This window comes from Camelus ferus, chromosome 5, assembly GCF_009834535.1.
Source record: "Camelus ferus isolate YT-003-E chromosome 5, BCGSAC_Cfer_1.0, whole genome shotgun sequence".
NCBI classification, from domain to species: Eukaryota; Metazoa; Chordata; class Mammalia; order Artiodactyla; family Camelidae; genus Camelus; species Camelus ferus.
Window position 1 is genome coordinate 76657482 of NC_045700.1, and position 13505 is coordinate 76670986.

The following is a 13505-nucleotide window of genomic DNA, read 5'->3' on the forward strand; positions in this document are numbered from 1 at the left end:
TTCATGGCACAGAAATATTCGTTGGGATCAGTGCAGGGAACTAATCCCATCATGGTCTCTGCTATTGCCTGCTCCAATAATAATTATATTTATAATAAGATAAACTATGATAATCATTTGATAGTACTTATATAACTTACTAATAACTATTGTTTTAAAACTATGCTTAATAGTTTATTATTTATAATTAATGCATTTAAACTTTATTTTTAGCTTATTTCCCTTCTGCTTCTCTAAAATATTTGTCTTATATCCAGTTATTTTTCCCTCCTCTGAGTCTAATTTGATTTTAAACTTATATTCTGTTTTTCACTCTGAAGATGCTGACAGTTTCTGGTGGGAGCTAAAAAAGAGGTTATCATTTCAGAATGAACCAAAAGAATTTATAGGGTCATTCTTTCAAATCTTCAGAAGAATCAAGGTATTGCTATTTTGCTTTAAAAAGTATAAAGAAGAACACAAGTACAGGGAAATCTTATTAATCTATCATTGCAAATGAGCCTAGATAGGATAGGCTGATCATATAAATTTGAATAATGGTAATATTCTGTCATCAGCTTTCAAGGGTACTCATTAGGTATGACAAAGTCTCTTACTTGGATATTGAGTTCCACGATATTAAGGTAATCTACTAAAATTGAAATATAGATATTACCTATTCCAACTTGAACAGTTTTTATAACAGGTTGCATGAGAAATGTGATGTAAGGATTAAAGAAATTGTGTTTGTAAAGCACTTCAAACTCAACTGAAAGATATAACTTTATAAATGCCAACTAGCCATTATTTTCATATTATTACATTTTGTTATTTTGCAATTATAACTGAACAGTGCTTGTATACAAAAGTTACCTTTCAAAAAATAATTTATACAGCTAATACTTGTGAATATACATTCAATGTTAGTTTCTGATCAAAAAATCTTCTAAAGTCAACACCAGTGTCACAGTTTCATTGCCAAACAACAATTAAGAATTAAACAGTTTAAACGATGATTATTGTATTTTGAAGCAGAAAACTAGCATGTCCATTATTTCACAAGCTTAATTCCCCCTGTGATTAAAAGTCTACTAGTAGAAAATGAGATACTTAGTGACTTTCTTAATTCTTGAAGTGATAATACCCTCATTTTACAACAGAGATTAGTTAGTAACTTGGGGTCAGAATCTATTAGATACTACTGTGGATTTAAACTGGACACACCTCTCCCAATCACTATAGTATAATATAAGAAGCTCTGCATGCAGAGATCATTAATTTCACAGACTGCCTTGCCCAATAGCTGCAGTTGTTAAATTATGCCAATGTAGTCTTGGACATTTTTCTCGTTACTTGGTTAGTATATATGTTGCACTTTAAAGGCTAGCTAATAACAGTCTGTCTTCTGGAAGGGTATAAAATAAAACTAATGTGTGTTTTTAAAGTGGCATGTAAACTGACTCTTAACCTATTATAATTTACTTTATTCATTTTTCTCTTTTGCAATAAGTCTGAGTTATTCTTAAAACCTACCAATGAATTAATGGTACTATATATAGACATAAGTTTGAGGTTTTGTGATAGTTAAGCAATATTGAAGTCAATTTCCATGTATTCAACAGTAATCAAATAGGTGAGTTCACCATAGTGTTTGTGTTTGGTGTCTGACACTTGCGTAATGTTTATCTAAGGAGCTATCTCACTTTTCTGAAAAAAAAAAAACAAAACTGAGTGTCTTGTGGTGCAACAACTGACATTATTCATGTTTATAGTCCATGCATATCTAATATAGCATATAAACTTCAACATGATAGCTATGAGAAAAAAGAATTATCCTTTTTCCAGTTATTTTTCTGAGTCTGAACATGTTTCCATGTTTCTTCACAACACTGAAGAAGGAAGTTAAAATCATTTTATCATTTAAGAGCAAGTCAATATACTAGGTTTCTTTATAAATAAAAACTATATAAATAATTTGGAAATAAACTTGTCATTAGACTTTAAATCAAAATATTATAAATAAAATAATGTACAAAATAAAGAAAAAGAGACAGAATAATTGCACTGGATGGGGCCTAAGAAGCCAAGATTTACCACTTACAGTAGGATTCCACTTTAAAACAACTCAACTCAACAGGTTTACTTCCAACATGAGAGTATGAGGAGGTCTTCTGAACTGCTTCCCCATAAAATTGATGAAAAGTGTATATTGGTATTTTAAAGCCTCTGTAAATGGTCCTAAGGGGTAATAACAAATGAAAAATCCATAAATATGTAAACATTCAGTTAGAAAGGTAAGAATCTGTGGCATTTGAACCAAGAACTTTCCATCCCTTTCTTCTCCCAGATCAGCATGGCAGAGACTTCACTCTGGATTGCTAAACTCAAGAAAACTAAGATCTCTTCTTCAGAACCCAGATGGAGGGTTTTCTTTCTGGGAGGAACAGGATGCCAGCATTTCTCATCTTGTCCCCACACTCTGTTGCTGAAGCAAAGCTTCAAAAAGTGTGGTAAATAGGTAGAGAATCCATTCTTATCTCTAATCCCCACTTTTGAAATGGAAGGTATACTTCGGGTATGATATGTTGAGAATACTGGTGCCCTGATCACTCTTGCCCTAGCTTCTGAGACAGTCATTTCATGTCAGGAGAGGCAAGCCAAAAGGACTCCAGGCTGCTGCCCACCCCAACAAGTGCTCAGCTCCTAGCATAGAGGTGCCATTCACAGAGAAGCTTGGTATTGCCCTTATCCTCAGCTCCAAAGCTCAGGCTCAGAAATGTTCCAGGTTTTTAGAAGGAGAAAGTGAGTAAAAAACAGATAGACCTTGATCTCTTCATTTGCAACAGAGAGTGAAGAAGTTCAAGCCTCAAGTCACTCTCAAGGACAGTGCAGGTTGTGGTGAAATAAATGTAAGAGGAGATCCAAAATAGATGAAACTGTAGGCTAGCTACTTTTCAGCTATTCCTATAAACTTGAAGTAACAAAGCTGAAAGGAATCTTCTTAGGGTCAGAACAAAAATAAAACAGTAATCTCAACTATTCCCTGAAAGGAGCCCCCAAGCATATTGCTGAAGTGCTGCCTAGTATTCCCATTAGCTAAGAAATCAGCAGTGTGATATATGGAGAAAATACATGGGTAAGGTAAGGTAAGGTAAGGTGAAGTGAGATAAGGTAAGTTTTGTTCAGACAGGAGTTACAGTGCTGATGGCCATACATTCAATATGAATGAAACAACAATGTACCTTCAACAAAGTCTCTTTAAACAGAAAGACCTATGAAACAAGGTTATGTATTGATCGATTGACAAAAAATGCTGTGTCCTGGGGTTTAGAATTTAACCCTGTATTTCCCCTAATGGCAATAATTCGGTATTTGCTAATTCAGATTTGGGAGCAACTTTATACTAGTACCTAGTTACTACAAATAATGTGAATTAACTGTAAGCAAAATGTAGTTTTTTAAAAAAATTTGCATGCATATGCTTTAAAACTTAGAAATTCAAAGACAATTTTTTTATCAGCAGGGATTTTACGAACGTGTTTTATTTAGGTCAGACTTACGGCATGTATTTCCACTGACTTTCAATATATTTGATTATGTGTTTTTACACAGCATTTTCCCTCAAATAACCTTTAATCACTGATACATGTTATTTTTAAATTAGTAAAAAGAAAAATGTATAACTAATTTAAATACACGTGGGAAATATGCAGTCCAATTGCATAAAGCATTTTGAGAGCAACTGGCAAGAGCAGACATTCAAATTTCAACTCATTATTTAATATACGAAAATGTTCTTTATTTTAGAGTAAAATTGTATTCATTGAAATTTTAAGGAAATGATGAAGAAACATGGGCTGTCCTGATTTGTCTAACAATTAATATATTAATTCATTGTGAAATACAGCTTTATTGCCTGTTATTTTAAAATAGTACAACTTCATACATCGAAATGTAAAGCAAAAGGGCTAATATTTGGAATAAAATGTTTCTATAATTTTTGAGATTTAGTGAGTATTACATAGATATAAGCTTACAAAATTAACTGTGGAAAAAAAGTTAATTTTCTATTAGAATAGAAACATTAATTTGCGTAAAATGTTACCTAAAAAGTTACATTAAGGGAGCAAAGATAACCAAGACTAAAAGATAGTACCTTATCTGAAAGGCTCTCAGATTTCCTCTATTTTATTTTTTAAAAGTCTTCATAAACAGGCATGGAAAACACATGTAAATGTTTTGATTCTGGTTTAGTAACTAAGCTTTAATTCAATATTTTTAGTTTTAGTTTTATTTTCATTCATTTTTTTAATTTTATTTTAACTTTCCTCTGAGGTGTATTTGCACACAAGTTGGTCAGCTAGATAAATGAGACTCATTACGGAAAGCAGCAGTCTCCTGTTACTCTCTCTCCCTCTTCCAAAAGAAATGACTTTCATTTCTTTTAGCTGGAGAATTTGATATTTGCCTCCATTTCTTTAAATTATATACTTGAATTTTCAAATCTTGATTTTTCAGATTTAGATATTAACTTTGACTTTCCCTTCCAGAAAAACTGAATATAGCTGTCTTTCTTCTTTTATTCCCCTCACTTTATTGATGGCTTCCACTTTCTTTAACAAAGCTCACTCTACAATTGGATTAAATTGTTCCCAAATTCATTATATTTCCTTCCATGGAAAAGAAAATATGCTCATGTCATTCCACTCCTCATGAGACCTGTGTGGGACAGGCTCTTGTGCCAATAGCTAGAGAAGAATGTCTATTAAAATTGTTTTATTCTAAGAGCAAAAAAATGTTTGGGAAAAGCATAACATTAGCAGCATTCTCCATGCTATGTTCCTTCAAATGTGGTATTTTGATTTAAACAGGTTGCTTTTTTAAAAAAGGTAAGCTAAGATATAAATAGGACAGGAACTGAGCTTGGTGTGAGGAAGAGAGATCTCATGATCCTATCACAGTCAATGTATAAATTAGGCACTCAGTAAATACTTTCTGCGCCCATGAATAAATTGAAGAATGCTCTAGTGAAATTAGTACTAATTCAACATGTACCTTTCAAAGTAGTATATTCTATATTTATTAAATGGTATTGGTATTCATTAACTTATTTTTATAAATCTTGAAGTTTGATTAGCTATATGTTTTTAAAATTGTGTTCCTATTAAATTTTTAATCTTTCCATAAGATTCATCAGTCCAAGATTTCATCATAAATTCATCAGTTCACCAGTTCATCAATTATGCAGTCTTATAACTCAGGTATTGTTTAGTATTCTCTTCTAGATTTTTAAATTTAATTTAGTTTGTGAATGTGTTTGCATTTAAGAACTACATGTTACAAATAAGACTTTTGCCTTTTAAATTTGAAAGCTTTAAGAAAGAAAAAAAAGCTATACATGTATTTTACCCAGATGATTGACCAAAGATGTTGGAATTCTCTGTCTAGATAGGCTTTAAACATTTTGGTTTAGCTTAAGATCTAAATAAAAAATGTGTCACTGTTTTTATTACTATTCATTAAATGTTTTCATGTGCATTAGAAAAGGCTAGATTTTTAAAATAAGGCCATTCTTTGGTGTGTCTCAATTCATAATTACCCTTAAAATGACAGCTCTGTTGGTTTGAATCCCTTGATACTAAACACATATGCCAGACACCTCATACTCTTCACAAACAATAAAGTCTGCACTTCAGCTGTCAGGTCAGCAACTGTCTATACAACATCCGCTTTGCTGTCTGCCTTGGGCTGCCAAATTCCCATACAGTGCAGTCACACAGAAGTTCCTCAGCTTAAAAAAACAAAAAACAAAAAACTCCCTAATTTATATTGTAATACTCTTAACTGTGCTAATGCCAGTAAAACAAAGTTGAGATTCAGTTTTTATAATAATTCTTTTAACTTTCTTAACATTTTCTCCATTAAAGTGCAGTTTCAAAATATTTTCTTAAAACATTTCCTTTAACTCAGTATTCAAGTGAGCACTCCTTTAGGTAACTGTAAATAAGTAAAGCAAACTATGAAAAAATAAGAGAAAGTGTTAGCCAGTAGGCAACTGAATAATCATTGCATTCTGTAAATATAAGCCACTCTATGGCATATTTGGAGAACAAGAATTTCAGATGAATATATGATAAAAGGTATTTGATTTATTTCATCTCGTTTTCTTTATTGTAGTAGCAATAATTATGTGCTTGTCACCAGCACTGCATTTATCTCCTTCTTTCTGCCATTTTGGCCACCCTGAGGCTGAATTTCATAAATAATAATCAACCTGGCTAATGTGAGATTGTCTCTTGTTAAGGTAGTTAAAGAAGATATGCAATCTCCACATTCTCTCTTAACTCAAATAGGTCTGTGTGTTCAGGGATGTATATACCCAATAAAGGCTAGGATATATGAATTACTGTCACAAGAGAAGTGGAGAATATTAACTATTTCAAATGAACTAAGAAACAGATGGAGCCATTAAAACTTTAAGAAGTGGCCAAATATTATTAATTCATATAGTAGTATTCATTATATCACTACTGATCATACCAGATTCCTTTTTATAGTATTAGATGTGATGTGCAAGGCTGTAGAGTTTTCAACAAATTGCCTTATGAAGAAATCTCCCACTGCTCTAATGAAGTAACTGAAGTATCAAAAAGGATACCTACCGCTGACCTCAGAATTTGTTACCTGCCACTGTATTTTAGGAAAATGTATCTTCCTGTGTATCATGTTCTACTGCTTGATACAAAAGAGACAGCAGAAATATTAATCCAAATAATACAAAAAAGGGTTTGTTTATTTATTTATTTATTTCCTTCCAGTTCTATATAAAAAGTCATTGTTTGGTTTCAAATAAGTAGGTATTGTTCTGCCATGTTGGCGTGCTAGTGTTACAGGATAATAAAAATTGGAGTAATTAGAAGTAATTACTTCTAGTTGGTTTTGTATAGGTTGCCTAGGAAATGAATGACAGTTCCAAATGTGTGATAGCATTATGAATAGTGGGAATAGGGTGTTATTACTGTACTTAATATGATTTAGTGAGTCTACTATGTATAAAATGTTGTTTAAATGGTTTATATACATTTCCTTTAATCTTTCCAATAAATCCAAAGATAGATACTGCTATTATTCTTTTATGTTTAATAGTCATGATCAGATAACCAAGCAAAATTTTCAGCAATTAAGATGCATGAAATATCTGAATCACTGAATTCCAAATATACATAAAAATATTAGTTATAGCTATTTTTCTTAACTCCAAAATTGTCATTTGGCAGGGCCAATTAATAATGAACATATATTTAATGACCCAGCAATAGTCACTTCTTGTCACTTTCTGAGAGGCTTTCCTTTTAATTATGTATTTCCACTCAACCATTGGGGAAACATTCGGCATTATTATAAAGTACCTCAAATGTCAATTTCTAAGGCTTTCCCACTGGTGTAAGGCACACCAATATTGTTCACAGTAGAATGGATGACATGTTGTTACTTGTTACTAAAAGGTTTTTCTCTAAATTTTGGTATTTAAGGAAAGTGAGACTGGTTTTCACTTCAGATACCTTAAATGAAATGTCTGCAGGCAAAGTGAGGGAGTATGTAGCAAAACAAGCTTTTAGGATCTGCTTTGATTTGCCTTCAGAAATGCTAACGCTAATGATTTACCTAATTTATGAAGTAACAGATGTTCTGAGAAAGTAGGTGAGCTGTGCTGATTTTCCATTTGATTTGGTTATGGTTGTTTCCATTATGGGATGAGGAATCGTTATCCTTTCAGAATGTTTGTACACAATTCCAAAACCTTTGAAAATTGAAAGATTGGAAAACACACATATACGCATATATGTATATACATACATATAATGAGTGATCTAAATTTTTGTGTAATATTTGGCAATAGGGTTTCATGAACTATTTATATGCTTCCAAATATTAAAGTAAATGGAAATATATGGATATATGTTTTTAGTAAAATTGCTCATATTTTTCATTTTTTATTTCACTGTATTTCTATGCTAAATAAATACTAGTCAGTTTGCCTTTAAAATGTTACTCTATGGTCAGAACTGAACTTGCTTGTTCCTTTCTTTCCTTTTCATTTTTTCTTTCTTCTTTCTTTTTGCTCTTTAGGCATTTTATTCAATAAAATCAGTAACACAGGGTCGTTATAGTAAATGTAAAGCATGGTGAATGGATACTGAAATAAAACTATATTGTTTCTAATAAAAGAATTGTCTTTATTAAGAATAAAAAAGCAAGCCACAGTAAGGGCAGAGAAACAGCCAAACCTCAAGAAGGATTAGAGACAGGATGGTTAATACCTCTTAATACTTTCAAGCCTTTCCTCAGTCTCTTTCTCCACTTCTCTTTGAATATCATAGCCCTTCACATCTCCTGCCCACATGTAGTCTCAACCATATGGTAACAAAGTGTCTATCACAATAACTAGGACACAGTGAGTGCTAATTATGTGCAGAACTGTGTTCTTAATATTTCACATGTCATTGAATCCTAACAATAAGCCTATGAGGTAAATATTAATGTGATCTGGATTTTGAGAGGCAGCATATTGTGGAAATTAGAAATAGATTGCTTTGACTTAAATTCTATCCCTGCTGCTTACCAGCTGTGTTATCCTATGCAATCACATAGCATCTCGGTACCTGGCTTTCCTGTGCTGTAAAGGAGGTAATACTTCTTGAAAGTTTTATGAATGCTATATAAAAATTTGCCAAATAAAAGCATTTTAAACACGGGAAACTAAAACAGAGCCCAGGATTGTAATCCAAGCAGGCTTACATAGAGATTGTAACCTCTACTTTATACTTCTGTTCTGATCAAGAGTTATAATCACAGCATCCATGGACTCCAGTGTATGCCTCCCAAAATTATTTGAGCTCTGAGGAAAATATTAGAACATATATTTATGTATATTTCCTCTAAAACTTAACAAAGATACTGATATATATTAATATTATATATATGGCTTGCCACCAGTACTCTCATTGGCTCCATGTGACCGGCCATCATGTATCACAAGTCACAAGAGTCCCTAAATATAAGTTCCACAATGTGAAGCATCCTCCATTTGCTTCTGGAGCATTGCGGTATGCCATATGTATATGCCTGGGGAAGTCTATTTAAGGACAAGTTTTACTAATTTTAACTCAACTAATTCTCAAAACATGGTCATGCAGCTTAGAAAATTCTTCAATAAAACCAGAAAGTGAATATTACAGTAAATACAAAAACGTGAAGAAACAAAAATGGATCAATTTACTATTTATCCTTATCCTAGAATATACTCTTCATCAGCTCCATTACAGTAGCAAAGAATACTAACAGCTTAAACTGCTAAATCTAGAATTTTGCAAATATTTTTGGAATAGGCATTTGGAATATGGATGATCCACTAGTATGAAGAAAGCACTACATTATTCACAAGAACTATTGCAATAAGAAAGCTAAAGCCATCTCCAGGATATCATCAACATGGCTGAATTCCTAAAATCAAGATATTTAAATATAGCAAAATCTTTACAGAAATTTAATGATGAAATGGGAATAACAATAAAAACTGTATCATGTAGAAGTACACTGAATGTTTCAGTACAAAATACTTATAAGAATAGTTACACATAAAGACACTACTCATTTTAATTTCATATACAGAAAGGTATTTCAAATTTTGTAGGTATTTTTAACTTTGAGTCATTGATGAAAAGTGGCTGTCAATGGACTACTAGTGAGAAAATATAAATAACACAAGCCTAAACTGTCCATTAAAGATAAAAGGGAAGTTCTGACAATGTTTCAGAAAAAATAAGTTGTTAAAAAGAAATTCATGCAAAGGAAAGTGTATTTTAAAAACAGGTAAGTTACAGAAAATTATTTTGCCTATTACTCCGATATCTGTAAGTTTAAGATTGTCTTTATTAATCCTGTGAAGGTTTTGTTCCATCCTTATTTGTTGTTTGTCTCTGTCTCATTCTGAACGTAGTTTGAGAGCTAAGATAGGTTGTGTACAATCACTTTTCTTCCCTCTTCTTCAGGAAAAATTTTGAAAGTTAGTCTTTCACATCACTGGTAAAATGTTCTGCATTGTCAGTTTTCTTCACAGATAATAATATTGGTCATTTATTCTAGTTGCCCTATACTTTTCCCTTAAATTCTCTTCAGCTTTTCATCCATTTTTCTTTTGCCTTTTTCTCTCCCTTTTAACTTTTTACTTTATGCTTTTAATCATTTTCAGAAATTTTATAAATCATGTATAATATATTCTTTTTCAAAATTGCCTGTTTTCTATATTAAAAATTGTCAAAGAAAGACTAATTTCTGATTCTTCAGTACAGTGTTTATCTCCTTTTATACTACAAAATATTTGAAATAAACTTATAGGGTAATGTAGTGACTGTCAATAATGGGGGACACAATAACTTAGTCTTGAGTAAAAACACATTCTCCTCAAAAAGATATAGTTTTCTCATTTAATTCCCTATTGTCTCAGATATTAATCCACAAGGTATTCTGATAGGTAAAAACATTGTACAGATTTTGCTGCAGAGCCATTAAGTTTCATATAAGCCTTTCCTGAACTAAACTGGAAACTATTTTTCCCACTACTGGCTCTTTCTAATGTGAAGATACTTTATTCCTGGATAATTTAAAGTGTATTCTCCCATTAGCAGAATTAGTGAATAAAATAATTAATACACACAATAAATTTCCCACATTCTAAAGCTTTCTCTCCCTGAAATTCTAAACAGGACTTCCTGCTATTCTTGATTCCTTCTCCCATGACAAATACTGTTTTCTGCATATTTTATACATGTATATACATATAATATTCATTTATACTGCCCTAGACCTGCACATAAGAATTTAAGGACTGCATCACCTCACTATAAAACAGTACGCAGCAAAAAGCATCTAAAGTGCATATAATGACTCTGCCATTTAGTAAAATGCAGTATGGTAAATTGTGAACTTGGTCCTACTAACTCAGCAATCCCTCATAAGGAGAAGATAAAAGAGAAAGAAAGAAAGGAAAAAAGAGAAAGAGCACAGAGAAAGAAACACTCGAGTGGGGAGATAATTTGACCTGGTTTCTGTCTTCTGGAAGACTGAGCCAATGATATTTAATGAACAAAATAGATACCCTCCCCGGTATTTTGGGTCAAATATGATGAATTAGCTTTAAAACATTATATGTGAAACACTATCATGGTAATATCTTAAGGCAGAAGTACAAAAAAAAATCAAAATAAGTAATAATGATTAAATATGTAAACTACTTATGCAAAACTAATTATGTGAAGTCAATTAAATATGTAAAATGTAAAGATGTACTTACGCTAAAATCATCAAATCAGTATCTATATTACTTAGGTTTCTGTAGTAAAATCTGTTAATTTTTAAAAAACTGAATATTTCCTGTCATTTCAAACTTTGGTATTCCTCCCCTTTCTTCATCTTTCTGCTCAAATGTATTCTGGCAAAAATCCCAATGTGTGATCCAAAGATAATCCCAGCTGCCACATAAGAAGAAGAAGACTTGGGTATATAAAACTTTAAGAAGGAAACACCCTTCTGTTCCACTCCATAAATTTTTTAGAAGCTGACATCTAAATGTGTCAACAAAATTCCATGAGCAAGAAAAGGCAATCCCAAGAGAACCTCCAGAATACAGATAACAACAATAAAGATACCATAAGTACACTGCAGAGTATACTGTCAGCAGTAATTCCACATGTTAGAACTCTGAGGTATTTCATATATTCTGTATATCTTTCTTTGCTACTACAGTAATTTTACCTCAGACATATATTCATTATGTTAGAGTTCATCCTTTAAAACATATTTCATTTAAAGGTAAACCGAGAAACAAATCAGCTTATGATACAGTAACACCATATTTACATTAATGGGGAAATGCGTGTGGTCTCAAAAACTGTTAGCAGAAACAATTTGAAATGTAACACCAGAAAAACTTATATTTATTTTTACCTACCACTGGTGTTTCAAATGTACTTGTAGAAGAAATGTATAAACAGTGTAATATGGTATACTCAGTTTTACAGTACTATCTAGTGGGAAATACAGAATTGTTAAATGTTAATGACTAACAACTGTATGTGTGTGTGTGTGTGTGTGTGTGTGTGTGTATGCACATATATATTTATTAACATTGACCTCTTCATATAAAATTATATCAAAGGGAAAGCTAAAAAATTGTTGGACAATTATAAAACAGGAATTTCTTCATGAAATCATGCAATATTAAGAATACATTTATAATTACTTATATATAAAACTGGAACAATCAGTTAAGTGTAGTTTAAAAAAATTAGTTATTTTTTTTCACTTTCGTGTTCAGTGCCAAGAACATATATACTCTTGGGTTTGGTCTTCTCTAGCTAGAGAAAGATGTTTGTAAAACACTAAGTATTTCATCAGAGAATGAATATAAAGACCCCGAACTTGGATTACAACATTATTTATCTGCCTAACATTAATTACTACTTTATTAGTTATATAGAAATAGTTTATCAAGTTATTTGTTGACTATAAAGAATAATAGGCCAATAATCTTAAGTAAATGTTGCAGTGAATAAAATTCATACAGGCAAATTAGACCCCTTCACTCACTATCACAAATAACCTACAAAAAAAGTGCACTCTACAAATTAAAACCCTTGATTTGGGCTTTACCATTTACTTTCTGGAGGGGTTATTTAACCTGTTTATTGTCTACATATGTGCTCTATTTCCTTGATTCATACTTAAGCAAAAATTGATTTTAACATCTTGATACCATGATGGAGGGACTTTTGAATAATGTGATTTGAGGAGGTTTGGAGGGTATTTTGTGTGAGGGAAGTAAGATATATTGACTATTTGATGACTAGAAGCAGAATGTGGTAATTATTAGTGCCATTTACCAAATATTGGTTATTTCCCCCTGTTGAGCAATTCATAGGATTTCACTTCATGGACATTCTGTGACTAAGGGGTGCACTATAGGTAGTTCTGGTCACTGAGCCGTAGATGACTGGAGCATAGAAATGCTGGTATGCCATACTCTACAGCTTTCTTTTCTCTTTACCAGAGCAACTGATAATATCGTCTGGGGTCTTACTTCCATAAACCCTTATGAACAATAACATCGTATTGTTTTGATCATTTTCAACATGATTGGTAGAAAATGTCATCTTATTATACTATCAATTTGAACCTTTTTATCATGAGTAAGGTTGAGTGTTTTTAGAAGTTTTGAAGTTTGTATATTTTATCTTGAAATGGTTCGTTCATATCACTTATCTAGTCTTTTTGTAAGTTTCTTGGTAACTTGTATAAAATGGAAATATGGTATGCAAATATTTCTCCAACTTTATTATTTATTTGACATAGTCTTGCTGACTTTTAAGTCATAGACTTATTTTAAGGCTTACAGTTTTTCTTTTTTTTTGCTTACAATGCCTTCCCTCATTAAAACATTATAAGTGAAGTCTCTCAAGAATTTTTTT